The 24,360-nt window shown below is 37.2% G+C and overlaps 1 protein-coding gene and 1 long non-coding RNA gene across 2 annotated transcripts in view; both read right to left on the bottom strand.

Annotated features, from left to right (window-relative positions):
• GALNTL6 (polypeptide N-acetylgalactosaminyltransferase like 6) overlaps window positions 1-24,360 on the bottom strand; it is a 982,562-nt gene that overhangs the window by 667,164 nt on the left and 291,038 nt on the right. The window lies entirely within an intron of this gene.
• Window positions 4,621-5,533, bottom strand: LOC129149445 (uncharacterized). Its single transcript, XR_008556336.1, has 3 exons — window positions 5,411-5,533; window positions 5,209-5,296; window positions 4,621-4,773 (listed from the first exon to the last, which is right to left on the bottom strand). It is a non-coding gene; the product is annotated as an uncharacterized LOC129149445 (long non-coding RNA).

Here is a 24,360-nt window from a genome sequence, read left to right on the forward strand (position 1 = left end):
CTTCTCACAATCCAGGACTGCTGGCTCCCAACTGCTCGCCTGCCTGCCTTCCTGATTGCCCCTAACTGCTTCTGCCTTCCAGCCTGATCACCCCCTAACCACTCCGCTGCCAGCCTGATTGATGCCTAACTGCTCCCCTGTCAGTGTGTTTGCCCCTAACTGCCCTCCCCTTTAGGCCTGGTCACCCCTAACTGCCCTCCCCTTTAGGCCTGGTCTCCCCCAACTGCTCTACCCTGCAGGCCTGGGTCCCACCCAACTGCCCTTCCCTGCAGGCCCGGTCACCCCCAACTTCCCTCCTCTGCTGGCCTGGTCACCCCTAACTGCCCTCCCTTGCAGGCCTGGTCCCTCCCAACTGCCCTCCCCTGCTGGCCATCTTGTGCCGGCCATCTTGTGTCCATGTGGGGGCAGCCATCTTGTGTGTTGGAGTGATGGTCAGTCTGCATATTACTCTCTTATTAGATAGGATAAGAATAAACAAAAGAGTCAGTGGCAAAAGAAATATAATATTGAAAGGAGGCAGCAAAAGGGCAGCTAGTTTAGTGATCATCCCCTCCTGAATGGATAAGCAGGACGAATGTCTCCGTAAAAGAAAAACAAAACAAAACAAAAATGGAAAAACAAACTTAATCCTTATTTTCAAACACACATTAAAAGAAGAGTTACAGTGCTTCCAAAGATATTAGGATAAACTACTGCTGTACACAGGGTATGGCAAAAGTAGATTTACAGTTGTAAGTATAGGAAACAGAGTTTATTCTTGTATTATATTTATTAATTATTGTATTATTTTCCATATGACCAACTGGAAATCTACTTTTGCCTCACCCTGTATGTAAAAATTCAAGCTAATACAAAATAAGGCTATTAATAAGGCTAAAGGGGGGAAAAAAACCTACAAAAAGGGAAGGATGATTATAGCACACTATTGGATTCAGATATATATACTCATACCTAAATACTGGATAACAAAAATTGTTGCTATAACTACACTGAGGGTTGAGAAAAGGAGAAGATTAATCTTGTTAAATACATATTTATATAACAAGAAAACAATAGATAAAACAAAACACAAAAATACTCAGAGAAAAATGATACAAACACACTATCTGCAAATATGGAAGTGTATAACATAATAAAGGTAAAAAATTGGCATGGTTGTCCGTGGGTATCAGAAATTGCAAGTCAGAGAGAGTGGGCCAGGTGAAACTGTGCTTTAATAATAAAGGCTATCTGAGGATATGCTACACTAATACTTCCTCTTAGTTAGATAAATATTACTCACAGACAAGCTAGATTAATGCTACTCACAACCAAGCAGCCTTGGTCACCTGGGAACTTGTTAGAAATACAATTCCCCAGTCTAAACTCACACCTGTTAAATAGGAGAGGAGAGACATAGACAACTGTGTTTTAACTAGCTCTCCATGTGACTCTGAGGCTTATTAAAGTATGAGAGCCACTAATTCATATGAAAAGGAATAACAATTATCACATTAAAAGAACATTTTGGATTCATTCGCAAAGTATGTGCCACAAGCTACTGAAGAATCTTTTTCATATTGCGGGCTGATGACCAATATAAAGATTAGATGTGTTTGCAACCTTTTCACCTGCCGGAAAGGTGAGTAAATAATCCCAGTTCATTTGAATAGAACTACCTTGGATCTGAAAGCCTGGTCAACCAGTAAGTTAAATGGAAAAAAAACCACACACACACACACAAAAAAAAACACAACCCAAAACAAATAAGAATTAATATAAAATTACTTGTATCTGCATCTTTTTCACTGACCAGAAAGGTGGATGAATAAACCTAAATTAATCCCAGTCTCTTTGTATAGAACCACATTGGTTCTGAAAGCTTAACCATCCATTAAATGACCCATCAGTATTCTGACCTTTTCTTTCACATGAGCAATCTCCAGTGCCCAGATCTATTTGCTTCTCTCTTGGGTTATATCATGTGCCCTCCATATGATTATAGTAGCACAGAACCATTATCTATGACCTTGTAAAATAAATGTAAAGAGTATTGTACCTTCATGAGGCATATATTTCAGACCCATCATTAGGTCAGCCATTTATTTGTGAGCGCTCTTTCTATTTTTCACCTTGTAGACTTTTTATTCATTGTAATGTCACTACAAATAATTAACTTGGAAAAAAAATCAGGAAGAGAAGAGACAGAATCCATTAAGTAGAAATTATATGTAATAGTGAAAGCTGAATCCCAGAGCCTATTGAAAAATAATATACTAGAGAATGGGTCATGAGAAAAAAGTTTCCAAGGGTAAAACATTACTCATAGACAGTGTGTTTGCCAGAGATATCAAATTCAAACACCTGGGTTCAGAAAAATGATATGAAGGGGTGAAAAGCTGTGGTGCACTCTTGGACTACCAGACCACAGTTATTAACTTTGAAATGTTAAAATCTTCTCTCAGGGTCCATTTGAAAATCCCAGGTAAATAAAAAATCCCTTGCCTCTAAATTAGAGCAATTTTATTCATTGCAATATTTAGTACAGATGATGATGACATTGAAAAGACACATTGTGTGAATCTCTATAAAGAAAAGATTGTGTGTATTCTAAAACCTCTCTCGGGTTTTATAAATCAACAGCCAATGGACTTATTCTCACAATCAGCCCGATACCTACTACTATAGTTATTCTTTAGAAGACAATATGATGTAGTGAAAGTCCTCTGGATCCAGGGCCAGAAGACATAAATTAAGGTTTTAAGCCATATGCAGGAAATCTACATTTCCTCTAAGCTCCTCAGTTAACTCTTATATGAAGTGAGGGTAATAAAAATAAGACCTACCTTACACACCTCACAAGGATTTTTGAGTAGTAAATCAGATAAAGTATGAAAAGCCCTTGGCTTATCATAAAGCCACATATAAATGCCAGTTGTTTTCATCATCTCCGCTATTTTTATCCATACATTTGAGTTATTGCCATTGTCCTTGAAAAGTTATAATATACTTATGGAGACAAAATTTATATACATTAAACAAATAATTAATTATGTAGGCCAAACTCTATGTCAGAATATGTTATTAGGATATACAGATGGGTGTGAATTCTTATATTGGGTGTGATTATGTTTCTTATATTGAAGTCATTTGGGAGATGTTCTAAGCAAGGGGAACACTACTGTATAGGTAACATAATGATGATATTGATGGAAAAAAGAAGATAACTGACATTTATTCTTACATAATTTTATCCTCATAAGAGCTGGAATAATGAACTAGAGTTCAGAAATGTTAAGGTCACATAATAGTCTTCAAGTCCACATAAGTAGTAAGTGGAAACTAGAATTTGAACTAAACTGGTCTGCCTTTACATCTTATGAATTACAAAAACAAACAAACGTAGAGACCTTTTATGATTCTCTCATTATTTATTTATTCAAACTCTATAAAGTCATTTTTAAAATGTTAGGAATTAAACAAAAGACACAAGGTAAAGCCAAAGAAGAATTCATACAAGGACCTTAGACTGTATCTACTAACCAACAAGGGGTCATTACAGACTCTGAAACTGGAGAGTAATATGTGAAATGTTATGTGGAAGTCAGTTTTGGTCAAACCCAAGTATAGAGCATGCAATGAGCCAGGAAAAACTACAGAGACGTTTCTGCAATTGTGTATACTCCCAAAACATATTGATAAGTTAGTGTTAGAACACATAATCCCTTTTTTAGTGAATAGAACTGTCTTGTTCTTTACATTCTGTTTAAATTCTCAGACATGACATTGTTAACAAAATAAAAATAAAAATCCTTGAGCTGGTGTTGGTCACTGAAACCTCCAGTCCATCCTCTTGACCTAGTAAACATGGAATCCGAAGGAGGGCTGAGGACACAGATATATGAAGCAGGCAAAAAGGTGTGTGAAGGAGTTCAGCTCTTATTTTTAGAATTTAAAATTTTTCAACAGAATATGGGTTGCTATATAAAATATCTTGATTTTAATTTTTAAACAAAAATGCAAGTATTTATAAAATATATTGTAGGATCATGTGTTTGGGATATCTTGGCTACAGTCACCATTCCTAAATCCATGGGCAGGCTTCTGCCACAATCTTAATCATGACCTCACTCAGCTTGCCTCAGAAATTGATGACATTGTCTTTTATCTGGTGTAAACTTGACTAACATTACCCAACCCTGAGCTTATAAATTTATCCTCTGTGTTTATAACAGTGGCATTGGAGATCATTAAAACTAGTTAAAGATAAACACTGAGTTAGTATTGGTGAGAAAAGCTGCAAAATGAGAAAATAAGAAAAGTTTGTTCTGGTAAATAACGAAATAGTGCTCTGGTTTTTATTTTGATAATAAAAATGACAAGACATTTGAGTGGCTTGATGCTCCAAATCCCAGATTACAGATCTTTTGTTCCTGAGGATTCAGTTACATTGACCATACACTTGCAGTGTGAACTTTTGTCCTATGGTAATGGTTGCTTTCATTATACGTTTATCTATGGGACTTATTTGCACACAAAAAAGGCTGCTATCAAACTCATGTTATCATAATACTATTTTATTTGGAATGACTAGATCCATGGAATACAAGGAACACACAATTCCAGAGTTCTACTGACAGAGCTTGCTTTCTACTCCAATCTTTCTGAAACTGTTTAAGCATCATTTGTTTGCACAGACAAAGATCATAGGACCTTCATTTTATGATTTCTTGGGTGCTTGTGAAGAATTTCTGAAGATGCCTCCCTATTTGGGTTGAACACATGTCTGGGTAGCTGAAAAAAAGAAAGAAAAAAACACACATTGTTTTAACTCTCTTTTTTACTATATTGTTACTTCATAAATTTCATTAACATTATAACCAGCATTATTCATTGTCAGTAAACAGAAGCTTCTGTTAGTAAGTAATCCGAGAGATCAGTAGCAAACTATTCTCTTGTAAATAAGGGGCATCATTATTAATTTCTTTTAGTTAAATACCATTGACTGCAAGTGCCTGGTAAGAACCGCCCTGATATTAAATAGGTTTAAGAACTCAGCAGTAGTTAAATCCAGCTGACATACTCTATTTCCACTCAAGCATATGATGTAGAAGAGTTGTGTTACTGACCCTCAAAATTACTATAATTTTTACTTTTTTTTCCCACATGGAAACATGTTAACTCAGCAGGAGCGTCCTCCACATCCTTGATTGCTATGCAGCAGCATACCTTGTAGAAATATCCAGAAGATCAGCCTGTTACAAACATGACATTTTCTGAGATGTATTCCCATCTCAAAGTCTTCTTTTTGTGATTCCTAAAGGGAAAGATAAAAACCAATAACGAAAATTTAGTATAGAAGTGGACAGCATTTCTGTGAAAATGTAAAAGCAAAGAAAAATCATGTCCAAAAAAATCATATTATATTAACCTTCAAGTGTCACCTGGCCCCCTGGTGATGGAGATCCATACTCTTGCCGTTTCCTGTGGGTATTAAGTCTGGGTTTCCTGACCCTCTGAAATTTCTTCAGAAGGACATCATATGGTGCCTCTAGAATTCCACCCTATCAATTCTTCAAGGGAAAAAACATAGCATCCTCAGTTGTTCTCCAGAATCAATGTTATCTTAAAATATGACTCTATGTCCTTATTAATCTGAGCTTACTGTGCTATGTCTGAAGGGAAACATACAACACAGAAAGATGGGATGAGGATTAGAGAGAAAAAGCAGAGATCTTCTGTCATAAGTGTGATAGTGATAAAGAAACCAAATCAAGTGTCAGCTCTTTCTCCAAGCTGTATGCCACCCAGGTGCTTTTATATATTTACTAACAAAATAAACAGTATAACAGCCCTGGACCCAGAATTACAGCTGAGAATACAGGATTAGTTTATAATTAAGTCATGATTAGACGACAGCATGTCACAGTCATAGGCTTTAAACTCCTCCAAGATCACTGTATAAACATATGCTCAGTCGGCTGTAGTTATTACCACTTTCACAATGACTGCAATCATCATTGCATCAGCTACATGCATACAAATGTAGATGAGACCTCAACAATACATTCAAGGAGACTTTTCTACTTTTAGTATGGTTGGAATTTTAAGTGGTTTTTATAGCAATCATTTAAAATTTGTATCTGAAAGAAATTTTCTAAATGATAAAGATAATTGAATATGCAAACTTCATAGCTGAAAAGCTCAAACAATGTTTTTTGGCCTGCCTATTTCAATAGCCATAATTTAAGCTAATTTAATCTTCTGGAAAATCAAGGCAAAAGGTAAACAGTCATTGTAAGTCATCAAAAATTTAACAAGTATTTATTTTCACGAGTACCAGAGTATAACAGGCAAACCTGTGTAAAATGGATCATTGTAAGTAGATATATTGCTCAGAGATAGAGAACACAGAGTATCCATACTATTTTGCTTCTACTATCAGCATTTTAATACTGGTATAATTGTATTCAATCTACCATTCAGCTGATCTGCCTACGGATATTTATTATTCAGTGTCTACTCTGACACTAGAAATATACTTGTCAGTCAGACAAATTTGCAGCCCTTAGGGACCTACTAGTAGAAAGAGACACTTATTCATTGAACCAATTATAACTGAGCATCTACTATGTGCCTGACACTGTTCTGGGAATTTGGGATTTATCAATGACTAATGCAGAGAAACATTCATACCCTTGGGGAGCTTACATAAATTACATTATAAAAATGTGTTATAAAAATATAAAATAAACAAGTAAACTATATAATAGTATTTTCAAAGAAGTCTTTTTATTAATTTAAAATATTATAGGAGAAAAGAGTAAACAGAAGCTTCTCTTCTGGGGGCAGAGGTCAGTTGAATTTGAAACATACTGAATTTAAGGTGCCTAAGACTATTTAAAAAGAGTTATAACATTTTTTCCACTGGAAAATTTCACTTAAAAAAATTACTTAAACATAGTATTTCATCTGAAAATAGTCTTTTTCTTATGTGGGTGAGCAAACATCTTTTTGGGCAGAAGTGTCAATGCTTTGACCATCCAAACCAGCTTGCTTTTAATGGTATTGATTATTTAGCATAAATATAATTTGTCTACTGTGTTTGTCGGGAGGAGGTTAATCTCCACTTCTTAAATACCAAAGGATAAAATGTCAAGACTTGACAAGTAGAAAAGAAAGCACTTAAAATCTAAATCTTAAAAGGGTCTCAGACCATGACTTTCACAGCTAATTATTTCATATACCAGCAAAAATGTTTTCTAAGCTCTTAATTTAGATTATTTGGGTCAACAAACTTTAGACATGAAAGACAATAGACCACTGTGTTTTCCTGGTATCCACTCTGTATTTTGAAAATAATTTACTTACAGGAAAGCAACTTGGATTACTATAATTATAGTTTTCAGTAAAAATTTTTAAAGATTAGAACTAAGTTTAAGACACCCTATTTTACAGAACACACACATGAGATTTGAATAGCATATTATTAATTTTTCATAAAGATTTTTCTGCATGTGGTAATGACACAAATAAATACAGATCTATGCAGTATGTGTTATCTATGTTAAGGATGTCAATTGCATAACAATGCAATTTATTCTACTTTACTTCCTTTCATGTTTTTAAAAGCACAAATTAAAGAGATATTTTATGTTAATAATATGTATAGATGCCAAGGGGTAAATAGAAAATAAACTATTTTACTTTTTGTAATCAAGAGTTACTCTTTTACCCATATGCTTTAAAGACAGATGGCCAAGACGTACTTGCATATCTGAGATATTATTTTTGATTGCATAGTGATCTAATCTAAACAGTTGACTTTAGCTAAACTCTTTAACATATATGTTCTACCATCCCAAATATCTTTAAAAAGATAGGTAATATCCAATTAATTAGAGGAACAAAATAGCTAGTGGTTAAGAGCACAAATTTCCATGTCTCACTTTCTTAATCTATACAATGGGAATAATAAAATTTAACTCACATAGTTTTAAGACGAGGATAAGATTTGTAAAATATCCATGATAGTACTTAGCACTTTACTAGTACATCAATATATATACATATATTCAACTGATTGAGAATTCAATTACATTTTCAATTTTCATATAACTTAACAGTCATAGGTTTTTAAGTTAGTACTTTGCCAAAGATACCAAACTATTACAGAATAAAATTTAGTGTAAAAATTACTAACCGTACGTACTTAGGAAAATAGATCACTTTATTCAAAGTCTTGAACATTCTGGTCTTTCCAATTGCTATGAATAATCAGACTTTAAAATTTTTCTAACAAAACTACTCTATAAATTTATTGTAAAAAATGGCCATAAGCAATTTCTGTTTTCATCTCCATTGTCTTTACAATGAAAAATAAAGCTTAACAAACTGAAAATTCACTTTTCTTGAATCCATCAGAGAACTAAGGCTGCCTGGGAAAACACCACCCAGAAATCTAGAGAGACAGACAAATCCAGAGTCATAACTAAGATCTCTTCATTTGGAGCAGAAGCTGCAGGACCCATAAACAGGTAGCTATTAACTGATAATTGTGATGAATTGATAGGAGCTGAGAATGGATTGGCTTGAGAATCAGAAACTCCTGGAACTCTTAGGGAGTCCCCATTCTTTCTTGGGTTTTGCCTCCAGGAACTATTCTGGATCCTCATGGTGAAGAACCAAGGAAGATCCCCCTCCTGGTTCCGTCAGTGTGAGAAGAAAGTAACCTTTGTAAAATATGCCTGCAGTGTTCTCCATAAGAAATGCCTACACTCCAGGAGAAAAGAAAGACTTTACCAAATCCTTACCAACTTGGGGAAAGGGCTTTTCCCTGAGAATTACAGTCTACTCTAGTTTTCCTGGCTAATCTAAGGAGAAGGGAGGAAACGAAGAAACCCTTGTGAAGGTCACATTTCAGAAAAAGGCCCACTAAAAGATTGGGATTTAACCATAAAATTATAGAACAGTTTCCCTCCCTACACCTTAATTTCACACCAACAGGGCACATGTTTAATAACAGTTGATTAAAATGGAAAGACACAGGTGCTATCTAAAGAGGAGTTTTTAGGAAAACCAAAAGACAGAAGGAGACCAAGACAGGGACACTAGAGGAACTTAAAGTTTCTGCCATGTACAGCTGCCATAAACATTAAACACAGCCAGATTATCACAAAAGGTGATAGGAGAGGTCTATTTGTCTAAGGTCTTATTATCAAACTAGTGACCCGGTGCATGAAATTTGTGCATGGGGAGGGGGGGTAGTCCCTCAGCCTGGCCCGCACCCTCTCCAATCTGGGATCCCTCTCACAGTCCAGAACCACTAGCTTCTAAGCACTCACCTGCCTGCCTGATACCCCTAACTGCTCCCCTGCCAGCCTGATCCCTCTAACTGCTCTCCCCTCCTGGCCTAAACCCCCTAACTGCCTATGTGCTCTCCCTTCTTCTCTGCGCCTTCAGACCCTGGTGCAGGAGTGCTGAGAGCTCTCTGCTGAGTCCCCGCCCCTGTCCTGATGCCTCCCCTCTGGGCCAGGCAGTGCTGCAGGCCTGCGCATGCTTCCGCTGAATGGACTGCCCCCTGCGGCAACCTCATGTGCCAGTGGCACAAGTCCCCGCCCCCGTCCCCACCCACCAGCTCTTGTACGCGCAGCCTGGTCGTGACTGTGACAGCATTGGGACCAATTAGCATATTACCTCTTTATTATATAGATACATCATGTTTGACTTTCAACAAAATTTTATAAGCCAAGCTGAAAGGCAACAACAAACAAACATATAAAACAAAAAACCCCACCACAGTCTGAAGAGACAAAGTGAACATCATCTGTCCCCTGCATGCCACCTACTGGGGATGAAGCCTGCAACCTGGGCATCTGTCCTGACTCGGAACAGAATCTGTGACCATTTGGTGCATGGGATGACACTCAACCAACTGAGCCACACTGACCAGGGCTTATTTTTTATTCTTTATTGATCTAGAATATAATGGTTTAAAATAAAAATAATGTATTGGATATAGAAAGCACATAGATAATTGAAACAACTAACAGCAATATCATAAGGGAAAAGAAGAAAGAATTGGGAATAGTCTGTTATAAGGATCATGCAGGGCATACAAATCAGTATATTGTTATCTAAAGGTGGACTTAAATTAAAAATTAATAATTCAAACTATAGGGCAATTAATAAAAATGTAAAAAGAAGTAGAATTTATATCTAAGAACCAAAAGGAATTATATAAAATAAAACTATAGATGGTAGAAAGAAAAGGGAAAGAAAACCTGAGACAGATAGAAGGAAGTTACAAACATGGTAATTATCACTTTACTAGTAAGTATGAATTATATGAATACACCAATTAAATGAAAGATATTATTAGAGTAGGAAATCTCTATACCTTCTGTCAATTTTGCTGCTCACCTAAAACTATCCTAAAAGAATAATGCCTATGAATGAAATAATGAATCAATCAATAAGTGGATAAGCCAACCTGTGAAACAAGCAAAAATCAACAACAAATACAAACAATGATGGAGATAATAATTCAAAGGGACACAAGAACCAACTGAAAGAGTTTCCAAATAGCCAAAGCTGGAACTATTCAGCCAATAAAATAAAGAAGATAATATTAGATTATAACACAATTTATTAAGTAAAACTTCATGAGACCATAATGACAAATGTAAATGATTGAATAAATAAATAACTGGATGAGACAAACATCCATAGAAATTAAATGATTTCAAGTAATTTCTATAGGTATCCCACCCACACTGCAGTAGGTGAAACATAACTCTCCATCCCTTAGGTATTCACAGAGTGACTTTGTTCCAAAGAGTATAGTATTAAGGGGGATGGGAAGGAGGTGATAATGTTACAGTGGAGAAACCTGACTAGCAAGATGATCAAGGTCTAAATTCATATTAATAACACATTGTGTTATTGCATAGCCTAGATATGATGTCACGGGAATGGCACTTTACCACATCGGTCTTCTTTCCCAAAATTCATAACAGCCGACAAATCTTAATAAAGGGACATTTTACAAAATACCTAACCAGTGCTTCTCAGAACTGTCATGGTCATCAATAACAAAACAAGTGTGAGAAATTGTCAGAGCAAGAGGAGCCCAAGGATACATGATGACTAAATGTAATGTATTCTAAAATGCATGCTGGGATAGAAAAAAAGACGTGAGGTAAAAATTAAGGAAATATTAATACAGTGTAGATTTTAGCTAATAACAATATATCAATATTGCTTCATTAATTGCAATAAATGAATTCTGCTAATGGAAGATGTTAATAATAGGAGAAACTGTGTTCTGGGTTTATGAAAACTCAGTATTCTCTTTGCAACATTTCTACAATCTAAACTTATAAGAATAAAGTTTATTTTAGCAATAAGTCTTTTAGCAATATTTTGGAATTTTAACACTATTTCTTATATTATCACTAGAAGCCCATTGCACGAAGTTTCGTGCAATAGACCTTCCTTCACCTGGCTGCCGGCACCAGTTTTCTGCCAGCAGCAGTTTTCCTCTGGCCACCCACCAATCCGAGCGCCTCCTGCCAGTGCAATCGGCTACCCAGAGAGGAACTCCGATCGGGAGGCGCTCCGATCGGCGGGTGGCCAGAGGAAAACTGCTGCTGGCAGAAAACTGGTGCTGGCAGCCAGGCAATCAGCCATTCCGAGTTCCTCCACCTGCGCCTTCCACAGGCTCCATTGATCCTCCCACAGTGCCTGCTGTTGGGGCCTACGGGAGTAACGGGGGTTGGGGGGGGGCGGGGACAGAGTCCCACCCCCCTCATCCTGTCAGCCCAATTGGCCACCCCAAGTCCCGCCCCCAGCCTGCTGCTGGCCCAATCGTGGGCGTAGCGGAGTGATGGTTATTTGCATACTTCCCTTTTATTAGGTAGGATTTCTATCCATAAGCTGAAGTGCATACTTGTCTTTTCAATTCACAGAACTGATATCAACAATTCTCGTTCTTTACTATGATGTATATCCATACAATTAATAACTGTGAAGTAAATAATGGGGCGAGATGGCATTGACTTTCTCTGTGTAGTACTAGTTTGCATTTGGATGATGATAAAGTATTCATTTTAATTATTTTTATTTACCTGCATGACTCAATACCATTTAAAATTCTAATGCACCAAGGAGCCTTTTTGTCAACTTGACCAGAAGAATAAATGTATTCAGCAAAATAAATTTGTGGAAGGGCAAATATAAATTTGAATGAAATGAAAATGAAACAAGCTAGAACCTCTATTTATTAAACCCATGAATAAGTAAATGAATCAGGCCTACTAATATAATTTCTTATTGTGATCCTGTGCTATTATGCCTGTAAAAAAGAGTGAATATGTTTATTTCATTGAGTTACAATAATAATCATTTGTTAAAAGACTGAAGGCTGATGTTAGTTTGTCCTTGTTTTACTTTGTGCGACATACCTGTTATGAATCAATGCAATGTAGCATTAAAATTAATAAAGTCATCATTTTTTAAATGCTTGGTTTTCTAGTACTACTCCATTTTTTGAACTAATAACCCTGGGTCCTTCTTCCTTAGAAAGATAGTAAGAATGCGTAGTTGTTCAAATAGAATCTCTTAAATTATATCACACTGTTGTTTTGGGGAATTAAATAAGATCAACTCTCAATGAACTAATGTATCACCTGAGCTTGCAACAGATAATTTCCAGAATGCTGAAATATCTCTTAGTTAACCTTTAACCTTTGTGAGAAATTGCTTAGGTCAGGATTTACATGCAGTTTTGCAACATGTGAGATTAGGAGACTATTTGCAAATTTTGAGACACAAACAAGAAAATTAAGTCACTTAAAAAAATTTGAGCAAATTTTCTTTTTTTGTAACTAGACATCCTTGTAACGTAACGTAGCCTTTTTCTAGAATAGATAGTATAACTAAGGAGGAAAAAAAAGGAAAAAAAATAACTTAAGAATTTCTGTAGTCTAATCTTTCTCATGTTTTTTGAGCAATTATTTATGCTTGAAAAACCTTTTCTTTTTGAGTCTTCCTATAATTTTCATTCAAAGCTAAAAGAATAAGTCCTTTCTTCTACATCCCAACCCTTTAATTATCTGAAGGTAATGGCTCTTCAGTTCTCATACTAACATGATGATTAGCGACTTTATCATCCTACTCAGTCTCCTTGTATGAACAACCATTCTCAACTGTGATGTCAGATAGCGTTCAACCAAATCACAGAAAGGCACTTTTACTCTCTTGTTCTGGAACCAATACTTCTGTCAAAGCAGTCACCCAAAACACTATGTTCTCACCTATAAAATCTGTTTTGTTTTTAAATTTTTAATTGTGTTATATGGCTTTAGAGGTGAAATAATTCTATTCTATTTTAGCTGGGAGGCTTTGTGGAGTATAAACAATCTAGCATCAAGGTTCTCATTGTGCTTTTTAGAAAAATACCAAATAGTGCAACTGTGAGGCCTGTTCAGCAGGTCTGGATCTGCTGAATCTCATATATGCTTTGTTTAGTGACTTCTTTTGTAATGTTTCCAGGTTCATAATGAAATGGGTTCTTAAATTTTTTTTAAATTTTTATTGATTTCAGAGAGGAAGGAAGAGGGAGAGAGAGATAGAAACATCAATGATAAGAGAGAATAATTGATTGGCTGCCTTCTGCACACCCCGTACTGGGGCTCGAGCCTGCAACCTGGCATGTGCCCTTGACTGGAATTGAACCTGGGACCCTTCAGTCTGCAGGCTGACACTCTATCCATTGAGCCAAACCAGCCAGGACTGAAATGGTTTTGTTTCATTTAGTTATGCATTAGGAACTTGACATTTTTATTAATATATTGGTTATATATCAATTTTTTTATTCTAAAAATTTTAGATCTGCTAATAATTCTATGATTTCACATGTAGAGTGCTAGTTGATTTACTAAATTGACTAAAAATGTAAATTAAAAAGGAATATAATACAAAGGAATACTTTTTAAAATAACCTTAAATGTACTGTGCAAGGGGGTGGGGAGACATTATCCTTTTAAGATAAGAGTTTCCAATGACAACTTGACTTCCAACACATACAGGTCAGGGTTCTTACTTTGTAGTGTTTTTGAGTTCACTGCATGACCTCCAAATGGTATTAATAAGGATTCCATAAGGAACTAAACTGTCATCATTCAACTGTCCAATTATAGCTTCCCACTAATCCTTGGTTTCTCATTCTATCTTCTTTTATTCAGTTAGGCAATGATTGTCCCCTTTAATAACTGGAGAGAGCTCTTCACAACATAGCATGAGGGGAAAATTCTATAAATAATTTATAATGAATATGTATTCTAAAAGACAGTGGGTTTTAAAAGATAACACTGCAGTTTAGGAATAGTCACAAGAAAATGAATGTGTATCATGTACTTACTATGTGTCCACCCCTATTATAAGGGCCTTATCTTTATTTAATCTTTAAAAACTCTCTTAGAGGCAACATAATTTGTATCCTTTCTTTTATTTGAGGAAACTGAGGCACAGAGAATTCAAGTAACTGGAGTTCAAGGTTACACAGCTATTAACAGGCAGAGCCAGAATTTATATGCCAGTAGTCTGGCTTCAGAACTTGGTTTTAACAACTACATAATGTAGATTTTAAAAAAAAAATAAATTTATTGGAGTGGCATTGGTTATTAGGAGCATACTGGCTTCAGGTGTAGATTTCTATGATACAAAATCTGTATGTTTCACTGTGCCCACCACTCAACGTCAAATCTTTTCCCATCACCATTTAATAGGCACCCTCCACCCCACCCCCTTCACCCTGGCAACTGCCCCACAGCTATTTGTGTCCTCGAGTTTTATATCCCACATATGAGCAAAATCATTTAGTTCTTAGCTTCTCCCAAGTGGCTTATTTCACTTAGGATAGTATTTTCAAGGTCCATCCATGTTGCCGCAAATAGCAGTATTTCTAGCAAGACATGGAGCCCACCAAAGTGTCCTGCCATAGAGGATTCAATAAGGAAGATGTGGTACACATACACAACAGAATACTACTCAGCCATAACATAACTTCTTAGAAAGAAGTGTTGTATTGGCTCTGGCCAAAGATTTAGTTAGGAACAGGAAGCAAATACTTAAGCTCATCAGAGAAGGCTGCCAAAATTGGCTTTAAAAATTAGAAATCTGGATGCTCCCTCCACTTGCTCACATCAATTTTTTCTTGCGCTTTCAGAAAAGGGCACTCCCACCCCCTTTAATCCTATCACTGTCTCTCCTGACAATGACAATGGTGTCCCCACCAGGTTCCCCAGTGCTCCCACTTATCCTTCTAATGTCCATTCTCCACAGAGATCCAAAATAGGCTTTTCTAAACTTAATGCAAATCCTGCACTTTTTATTTAGAGACACTTAGTGAATGAGTTCATTACAGTTACCATGAAATCAAAAGTGCTTACTAAAGCTTAGGAGACCCTATATGATTTGGCTTTGCCTACCGCTAAGATTCTCCCACTTACTAAAACATGTTTTGTCTGCTCTGACATATATTCTATTACACAAACATACAATGTTTCTCCCAGTCCCGGAATCTTTACATCTGCCATCCCTCCGCCTGGGATGCTCCTTTAACAACTGTTCATAGCATGGCTTTTTCTCATCATTCAAGTCTTATTTCTAATGTCACTTATTCAAAAATGTCTGCTTACCCCCAACCTTATCCAAAGCAGCCTCCCTCAGTCACTATCAATAAAGTCACTCTGTTTTATCTTCTTTTTGGAGACTGGGTGAAAAGATGAAGGGATTAGCAACAACAAGAAAATGCTCTTAGACACAGATAACATAATGGTGATTACTAGAAGGAAAGGGGTGGGAGGAGTTAGAAGAGGGTAAAGGGGGGATAAATGGTGAAGGACTTGACTTGGGTTGGTGAAGGAACAATACACTATATAGATGATATGTTATAGAATTTTACACCTGAAACCTAGATAATTCTATTAAACCAATGTTACCCCATAAATTCAATAAAAGATAAAAATAATAATAATATCACCAATTACTGCCTAAAATAGCTTATTTTCCTGGTATTAACAGTGTAAATGCAAATTACTAATATAGTTATAAAGAAAATATATTCATCACTCAAGGCCTGCTGAGATCATCTATATATATAAAAGGCTAATATGCAAAGTGACCCCTTGGGAGTTCGACCGGGAGAACAGGAGTTAGATCACTTGCTATGATGTGTGCTGACCACCAGGGGGCATATAACATGGCGGGTGACCAGCAGTGGCAGCAGGGTGCTGAGGGAGCGAGGGAAGGAGGAGATGGGGAGGCAGGGAAGCGGGGAGTCAGGGAGGTGTGGAACCTGATAGGCCCTGATCGTGACCAGGCCTAAGGACCCTACCCAAGCATGAATTTCATGCCCCAGGCCTCTAGTTCATTATAAAGGGGTATGTTTTATCATTAAACACCTTGAGCACCGAATCTTGTCTTTTCTTCACTGGGCCTTCCTCTCATTATGTTCTGTGATCTCCTGCTCTCTCCCTGCACCCACATCATTTGGACAGTGTTCTCTCAGATCATCATTGTTGACAAGCTGAACCAATGCCACTGCCCTGTGCAGGGCCAGAGTATTTACAATGGCTTGTCCAGGCAGAATTAGAATGTATTTCTACCCACACCCAGCTGAGACATTAAAGGACACTTGTTTTCTTGTTAGAAATTCAGCTCAATTTTTTCTCTTTATATCATAAATTTCCAGATGTTCTCCTACCCCTACCTGTGGAAATACCAATGATAGCCATATATTTGTAGTTGAGAAGCAAAAATGCATTTTGTACATATCTTATCATTTTAATGCATTTTAACCCATGATGGCAGACTAGGGAGGTGCAAAAGCATCCAGCTGTAGAGCTGCTGAGAGCTCCTATGGAGAAGATGTGAAGAAATCTCTAGAACAAAGACAGCCAAGCAAAGAATAAACATCAAAGAGGCAGAGCAACTTCACTGATTCCATTGTCTAAATCCTTCAGAGTGTACTTCTGAATTTGGGGGTAGGACTGGAAGTTGGAAGTTGGAAGAGATAAAACAAAGAATCATAGTCTTCCCTTTGTCAGAATAGTCCTTTGACCTGGCTTCAATATCCTCAGTCTCACAATACTGTGGATTCCCAAGATGTCACTCTATGAAATACGTCAGCCTCTGCCATCGTTTAAGTCACCCAGGACATCAAAAGGCCATAAATATCCCCCCAAAGTGGGCTGTAGTACAAGTCTCTGGTTATGTAAAATTCATTTTTGTTGTGATATTATGATATATCACATTACTAGGTAAGGCTTGCATCTGGAAACTTTTCAATACTATGTGCACTATTATGCAATTATCTTGATTAATTTTTCACATCTTCAATTTTTTCATTGGCTTTATTATTTATGCATTCCTACATCCATTTATTAAACATGTATAATGTGTTATACTTTATATTTGTTATGAAAGAGACAATGATAAATATAATTTGTAAGCTTAAGGAGCTCAACTCTAGGGTTGGAAAAGGTATATATTCCAGCAATGTAGTGTATCTAGGGGTTCTTAACTGGTTAGATGTGTGTGGTTAGGATAAAATATTTGTCAATTTTTAGAGAACCAAAATTTAGGATTTCATTCAAGAATGAATTTAGGCCATAAAATACAAAATTAGTAGGACTGGAAATTTCTTCATCAGTAGAAATTGCAAATATTTTTATTTCACATTGAAGTTGATGCAGCTATGTTGAAATATTCTTCAATCATCCCTTCTTTAAATTATAGTAGTTGCTAAATGAATCAATAGATATTGGTATTGAGTGAATTAGTAAAGGAGCACAATAATTACTACATCACAACCTTGATTTTTAAAAATATTTCAGTAACTCTATTTTAATATGTTTGCTTCCCTTTATAATTTTATGTTACCCATTTTAAAACATTATTTTAAAAAGGGTCCATAAGTTTTACCAGCCCAACATGTCTCTAAGAACGTCTGATCTATGGTGACAATGTAATTTATTGTCCCAACTCGGACACTTTTTTAAATGAAGGGATAATAATAAGTATGCCCTTAATAATTAATAATTATTTATTAATATATTAGTGTACCTAATAATAAGTATAGACTAGCTATTATTAAGATATTTTTGGAGTTTACCTATCTTAACTCCAAAATAAGTAATAATAAAAGGCATTATTACCAATAAACATGATGAATCAGAAATAGGCATAGATTGAACTGAGTGAGACCACTATGTAATGTCTGTTTGCAGCCTCTGTCTGTCTCTCCCTTGAGTACCAGGCAGGTTGGATCAATGTAGTAAAACTGTCTGTTTAATTATAGACCAGAGGATCACATGTTTACCATGCACTGAAGATTTTAACAAACTATTCTTTAGTTATCACAATGGTGCAATTAAAAAAAAAAAATTCTGCATATAAATATAGATGTTTCTATATTTTTAATTCTGATCCTTTTTAGGTTTCTTTTTCAGCACAAGTATATCCTATCTTACCTAATAATAGAGAAACATGTAAATTGACCGTACCTCCACTACGCCCACAGCCAATCAGAGTGAGTATGCAAATTAACCCAACAAAGATGGCAGTTAATTTGCATACATACCTGGGTCCCGGGAACCTCCTGGGCAACCAGGTCACTCCCAGCCAGCCATCGGAGGGGCACCCTTCCCAAGCCTAAAGCCTCTGCTGAGGCTTTAGGCTTGGGAAGGGGCCGAGCCTGCGACCAAACACTGCGACCATCCAGGAAGTCAGCGCTGGGTTGCCCAGCTGCAGCCTGCTGACCCAACACTGACTGCCCAGGTGGCTGAGACCCAGAAAGTGAGTCAGGGTCTGATCTGTAGCCTCAGTGGAAGCTGTTGATCAGCGTACTTACCTCTTTCTTTCTTTCCCTCTTTCTTTCTGATTTTCGCCAGCAGCCAGGCTTTTCTTTCTCTCCCGGCCTACGTGGGGCTGCTGTTAAGCCCCGCTTCTTTGATCAGGCCCAGAGATAAGCCTGGAGATGCTGACTGGCATAGGAACCAACCAATCAGAACCAAAGGTGGGTGCTGTGGGGAACCAATGGCTGCCTAGGAGGCGGAGCTTTTGATGCTTACTGGCATAGGAACCGACCAATCAGAACCAAAGGTGGGTGCTATGGGGAACCAATGGCTTCCTAGGAGGCGGAGCTTCTGACGCTGACTGGCATAGGAACCGACCAATGAGAACCAAATCTGGGTGCTGTGAGGAGCCAATGGCTGCCTAGGAGGTGGAGCTTTTGATGCTGGCCTAGGAACTGACCAACCAGAACCAAATTGGCCAGCAGAGGAGGGCAGTTGGGGGCAACATCAGGCCTGCAGGAAAGGGCAGTTAGGGATGATCAGGCTGGCAGGCAGGTGAGCAGTTAGGAGCCAGTGGTCCCAGATTGTGAGAGGGATGTCTGACTGACAGTTTAGGCCCGATCCTTGGGATCAGCCTAAAATTTCAGTCAGGCATCCTGCAAGGGGTCCCCAATTGGAGAGGGTGCAGGCTGAGTTGAGGTAATCCCCCCTCTGTGCACGAATTTTGTGCACCGGGCCTCTAGTTTTTAATAGAAAACAACCCAGTTAACTACACACGTTTAAACTCTAATTATACAGTTTTATATAATTTTTAATAGATGGACATACTATAGGACCTTCACATTAACTTAGTTAAAAGAATGTCTGTCAAGGTGCTAAACAATTGGAAACATTTCATAGAGAAGAGAAAATAATACATACTTTTAAAATCACATGGGTATGAGTATCAAATGCCAATGATGCCATTTATTAGCTGTAACATCCTGGGACAATGATATAATATCTTTAGACCTGATCCCTTCCCACTTTAAAAATGGAGGGATGGTTGGGAGGATTACATGACATAATTTAGAATAATTCCTTAGAATTCTGTCCAGTTCTTAAGAGATTGATATCCTATTATAAGAGCCTATAATAATCACTCTTCATTTCCCCAATACTTTTTAAAGACACCATTATTTCTTAGTTCTTCATAATCAAAACCTTAAAGATGCCTTTATTTGATCTCTTCCACCAAATTTATGACATAGTTATACCTCTTTCTTGACAAAGTTTACAAATTATTTCCTTTTTTTTACATTTCCCCAATGACCACTCAAATGCAAGTATTCATATTTCATAAATTGTTACAAACAGTTCCCAATGCATCTTCTCCCATGACAACGTACCTAACTACTATCCACATTATTGTATTCTTGTAAAATTTAAAATTTATCTCTCTTGTTCTTTATCATAAATTAATGGTATTCAATCCGACCTTCAAATATTAATGTAACTTTACTTATTTCTCAACTAGTCAAATTATAAATGTTAGTATTGGAAAACTATATTGCCAAAGTTGTATGGGACTTTATTCTGTTTGTATGCCCTATAATTTGCAATTAATTCAACTTAAACATATTGTTCTCCTTTCAACCAATTTTGATTTTATTACATATAAAAATTACAGTCTTTTCCAATTGCCCTATTCCAATCACCTTCATGCAAAGACCACCCATTTTTGTGCAAAATTTTTTATAAGATATGTGTTTGCACTTATGTTACATAATAGTTAATATGTGACATGCATCAATAAAATGGGTTGATGTGACTAAATAGGCCCCCTGAGAGTCTCCATTAGCACTGAGTTTTTGCAGTTCAAAGACATGGCCACTAGATGGTAATCACAGATCACAGTGATTTCACAAGTAAATTATTTAGATACCTATCTCAGGAATAATGTACCACATGAAGCTATTTTAAAATTGTTATCCTCTAAATGCTATTCATTTATGGATTTATAATCTATGTATAAATAAAAATTATATATATATAATATATATGATATATATTTATATATATATATATCCAAATCTATAAACACACATATTTGGATAAAACATATGAAATTATTTCAATATTTCAATGCTAATGTGATTGTTATATTATTTCATAAGTATAAAGGAATGATTAATTATGTTGAAATAGTCCTACTTTCCATTCCTATATTTATTTACACTATTAAGAAATATAATTCAAAAGACATCCTACCTAATAATAGACAAATATGCAAATTGACCGTACCTTCGCTATGCCCGCGATTGGCCAGGAGGCGCGGGGGGGTGGGACTCGGGGTGGCCGGGGTGGCCGATTGGGCCGGCAGGATGCTGAGCTCGCATCGCCAGCGGCGGCTCGAGCTCAGCGTCTGTGCCATGGCTGTGCTGTGGCACAGAAGGGGCCTCTGGGGCAGCGAGCTCCCATCCCACCACGGATCATCAAAAGCGGGGGAGCTGGGTGCCTGTCCACTCAGGCACCAGGCCTTTCAGAAGCCTTCGCTGCACCGGAGGCTTCTGAAAGGCCTGGTGCACCAGCGGACAGGCACCCAGCTCCCCCGCGATCAAAAGCAAAAGCGTGGGAGCTGGGTGCCTGTCCGCTCAGGCACCAGGCCTTTCAGAAGCCTTCACCGCGGCGAAGGCTTCTGAAAGGCCTGGTGCACCAGTGGACAGGCACCCAGCTCCCCCATGATCGAAAGTGAAAGCGTGTAGGGGACCCTACACGTGCATGATTCAATCATGCACTGGGCCTCTAGTTTAATAATAACTACTAATTTCTAGCTTTTTCTAAGATAAATTATTTGTCTTAATCTTGGGGTACAACCTCAAATTGATTTGCTCATCATATCTGCAGACCAAAGTCCATAAAATTACAATGATCTTGGTAAATTTGTAACTACTGGTCTTGTTGCCAATGATGCTTTGAAGAATTGTAAGTAGAGAAAGCAGGAAAGCTTTAAGTAAGCAAGATATGTACATTACATAAGAGATAGTATGTTTCAGGGATGCCTCACTCTGCCTCCTGGTTCAAACTAATTAAAGTGTTTCCCAGTATGAAGGTTGCCATGCTTTTAAATTCTGAAAACAGAGGCAAGGCACCAAATTAACCTCTGCTACTTTTTCCTCCACCCATTTATTGAAACACAATGTCTTTTTCTAGCCAAGGTTGAGTTGGTACCAAGTGAGAAGTGGCCACACCCTGTGCTTTTGCAGGAGAGTAGTGGCAGACAGTCAAAACTCCAGTCTGACCACACAATTAATGCCATTGTTTCTTTTCACAGTACTTATCACTTCAAGCACATTATTTTATTGTTCAGCTAGTTTTCAAATTCCGGAACAGAGGTTCTACCTTCTAGCTCATATAGCAACTAGCTGAATGTATAAGAGAGTTCATCTGTGTCTTGTTTAATAACAAGAATATTAATAAAGACTTTTATAAGTCCCAACCAATTATTCTCAAGAACTTTTAATAATAAAGTAAACCATTAGGAGATAATTCTGTTCATTTAATTTAAAAATCTTAATTTCTTATATTCTCCATAATTGACACCATTTTTTTTTCTTTTTTTAATACATTTTTTAGGGAGGCAATGTAATGAGACAAAGCAGGCAATTTCAGCTTCTCTTTCATAAAGTATGCTACTGATTAACATCCATAAAACATTCTTTCTATCGGTAAAGAAAAAATAATTATCATTTGATGAGTACATATTACCTTTCCAGCATTGTGTCAATCCCCTTATATATAACTAGAGGCCCGGTGCATGAATTCATGCACGGGTCGGGTCCAGCTGGCTTGCCCCGATCAGGGCCGATTGGGCCTAGCCGGCCAGGTGGAGGGGCCATGGGCAGTTGGCAGGCCAGAACCACCACCTGGTCAAACTCCCGGTCAAGGGGACAATTTGAATATTAACCTTTTATTATATAGGATACCTTATTGAATGCAACACCACTTTGGTTATCAATTTTTGAAGTGTTCCTCGCTGAGCAACAATGCTAATGGCACTGTTGATATTATTCTCCTATTGTCAAAAGGAAAAAAAAAAAAGAACAATTTCTTAAATATTGATGTAGATTGGCAAAACAATAAGATAACTTATATGTTATTATGGAGTTACATTTGTATCTATGTGTATATTCAGATATATTCCTCTGAAATAAAATGAAGCAAAATAAAATTATATTATCTAGGATATAATGCCCAAAATTATTTTTTTGCCATCTGCATCAGTGCTCAATTTCAAATGGCATTAGATTATGAAGGACACAATGGATTATGAAAGCAACTGTAAAATATTTTCTGGTACCATTTGTTTGTTCCATTCCAAAACTTGCTTTCTATACTGTTGAGCTCTGAATTCATGAAAACAATTAGTTCCAAATACATATATAAAAAAGCACCATTTATGATTTATAAATATATATAAATGATTCAAGGTAATCAGATTTCTTTAATGCAAGTGAAATCAGTGTGCAGTCATGAGCAGCAGTTCTAAAGTATAACTTTAAATGAAAGATAATTAAACCAGGGTCTTTTAACAACATGGAAAAAGTTCAAGTTTGGGGAAGATTTTGTTGTGTTCATTGCAGCACATATTAGGGAAACATCAATATAATTGAATATAATTCAAGCAGGCATTCAATTAAGACCCTACTGCATCTAGCATATATTGAATTGACAGTTTCATCTAAATTACTGATGCTTTTGAAGACTTTAACTATATGGATAAATAGCTAGTGATTACATTCCCCCAAATCCTTTACTGTTAGAATTTCAAAGTTGCTTAACTTCTCAGTGTTTTTATTTCTCACTAGAAGCCTGCACCAGTGGGGCCCCTCGGCCTGGCCTGAGGTATCGGACCAAAACTGGTTCTCCGACATCCCCTGAGGGGTCCCGGATTGTGAGAGGGTGTAGGCCAGGCCAAGGGACCCCACCAGTGCATAATCAGGGCCAGGGAGGTTGGCCAGCCAGGGTGGGACCGAGGAAGGGCTTCATGGAGTTTCTGGCCTTCCTCACTCAGTCCTGATCGCCTGTACCCAGCAGCAAGCTAACCTATCGGTTGGAGCGTCTGCCCCTTGGTGGTCAGTGCACATCATAGCAAGTGGTTGAGTGCCCTTAGCATATCATTAGCATATTACGCTTTGATTGGTTGAATGGACAACCAGATGACTGGACACTTAGCATATTAGGCTTTTATTATATAGGATAGTAATAGGAGAGGTTTGGACTAGTGCTTTTTAAGGTCTTTTTAGATTCCTAAAAGTTTACTATAATCTGAGTTACTGAAAGAGGCTAGTTCCCTTAGAAATTGAGGGAATCCTCTTTCCGGAGTATGACAACACAGTCTAAAATTACTGTTTCTTGCCCTAGTTGGTTTTGCTCAAAAAGAGCAATTGGCCTGCGGACTGAAGGGTCCCGGGTTTAATTCTGGTCAAGGGCACAAACCCCAGTTCTGGGCTTGATTCCCAGTGTGGGACATGCAGGAGGC

The sequence above is a fragment of the Eptesicus fuscus genome, chromosome 6 (genome assembly GCF_027574615.1).
Source record: "Eptesicus fuscus isolate TK198812 chromosome 6, DD_ASM_mEF_20220401, whole genome shotgun sequence".
Classification (NCBI taxonomy): domain Eukaryota; kingdom Metazoa; phylum Chordata; class Mammalia; order Chiroptera; family Vespertilionidae; genus Eptesicus; species Eptesicus fuscus.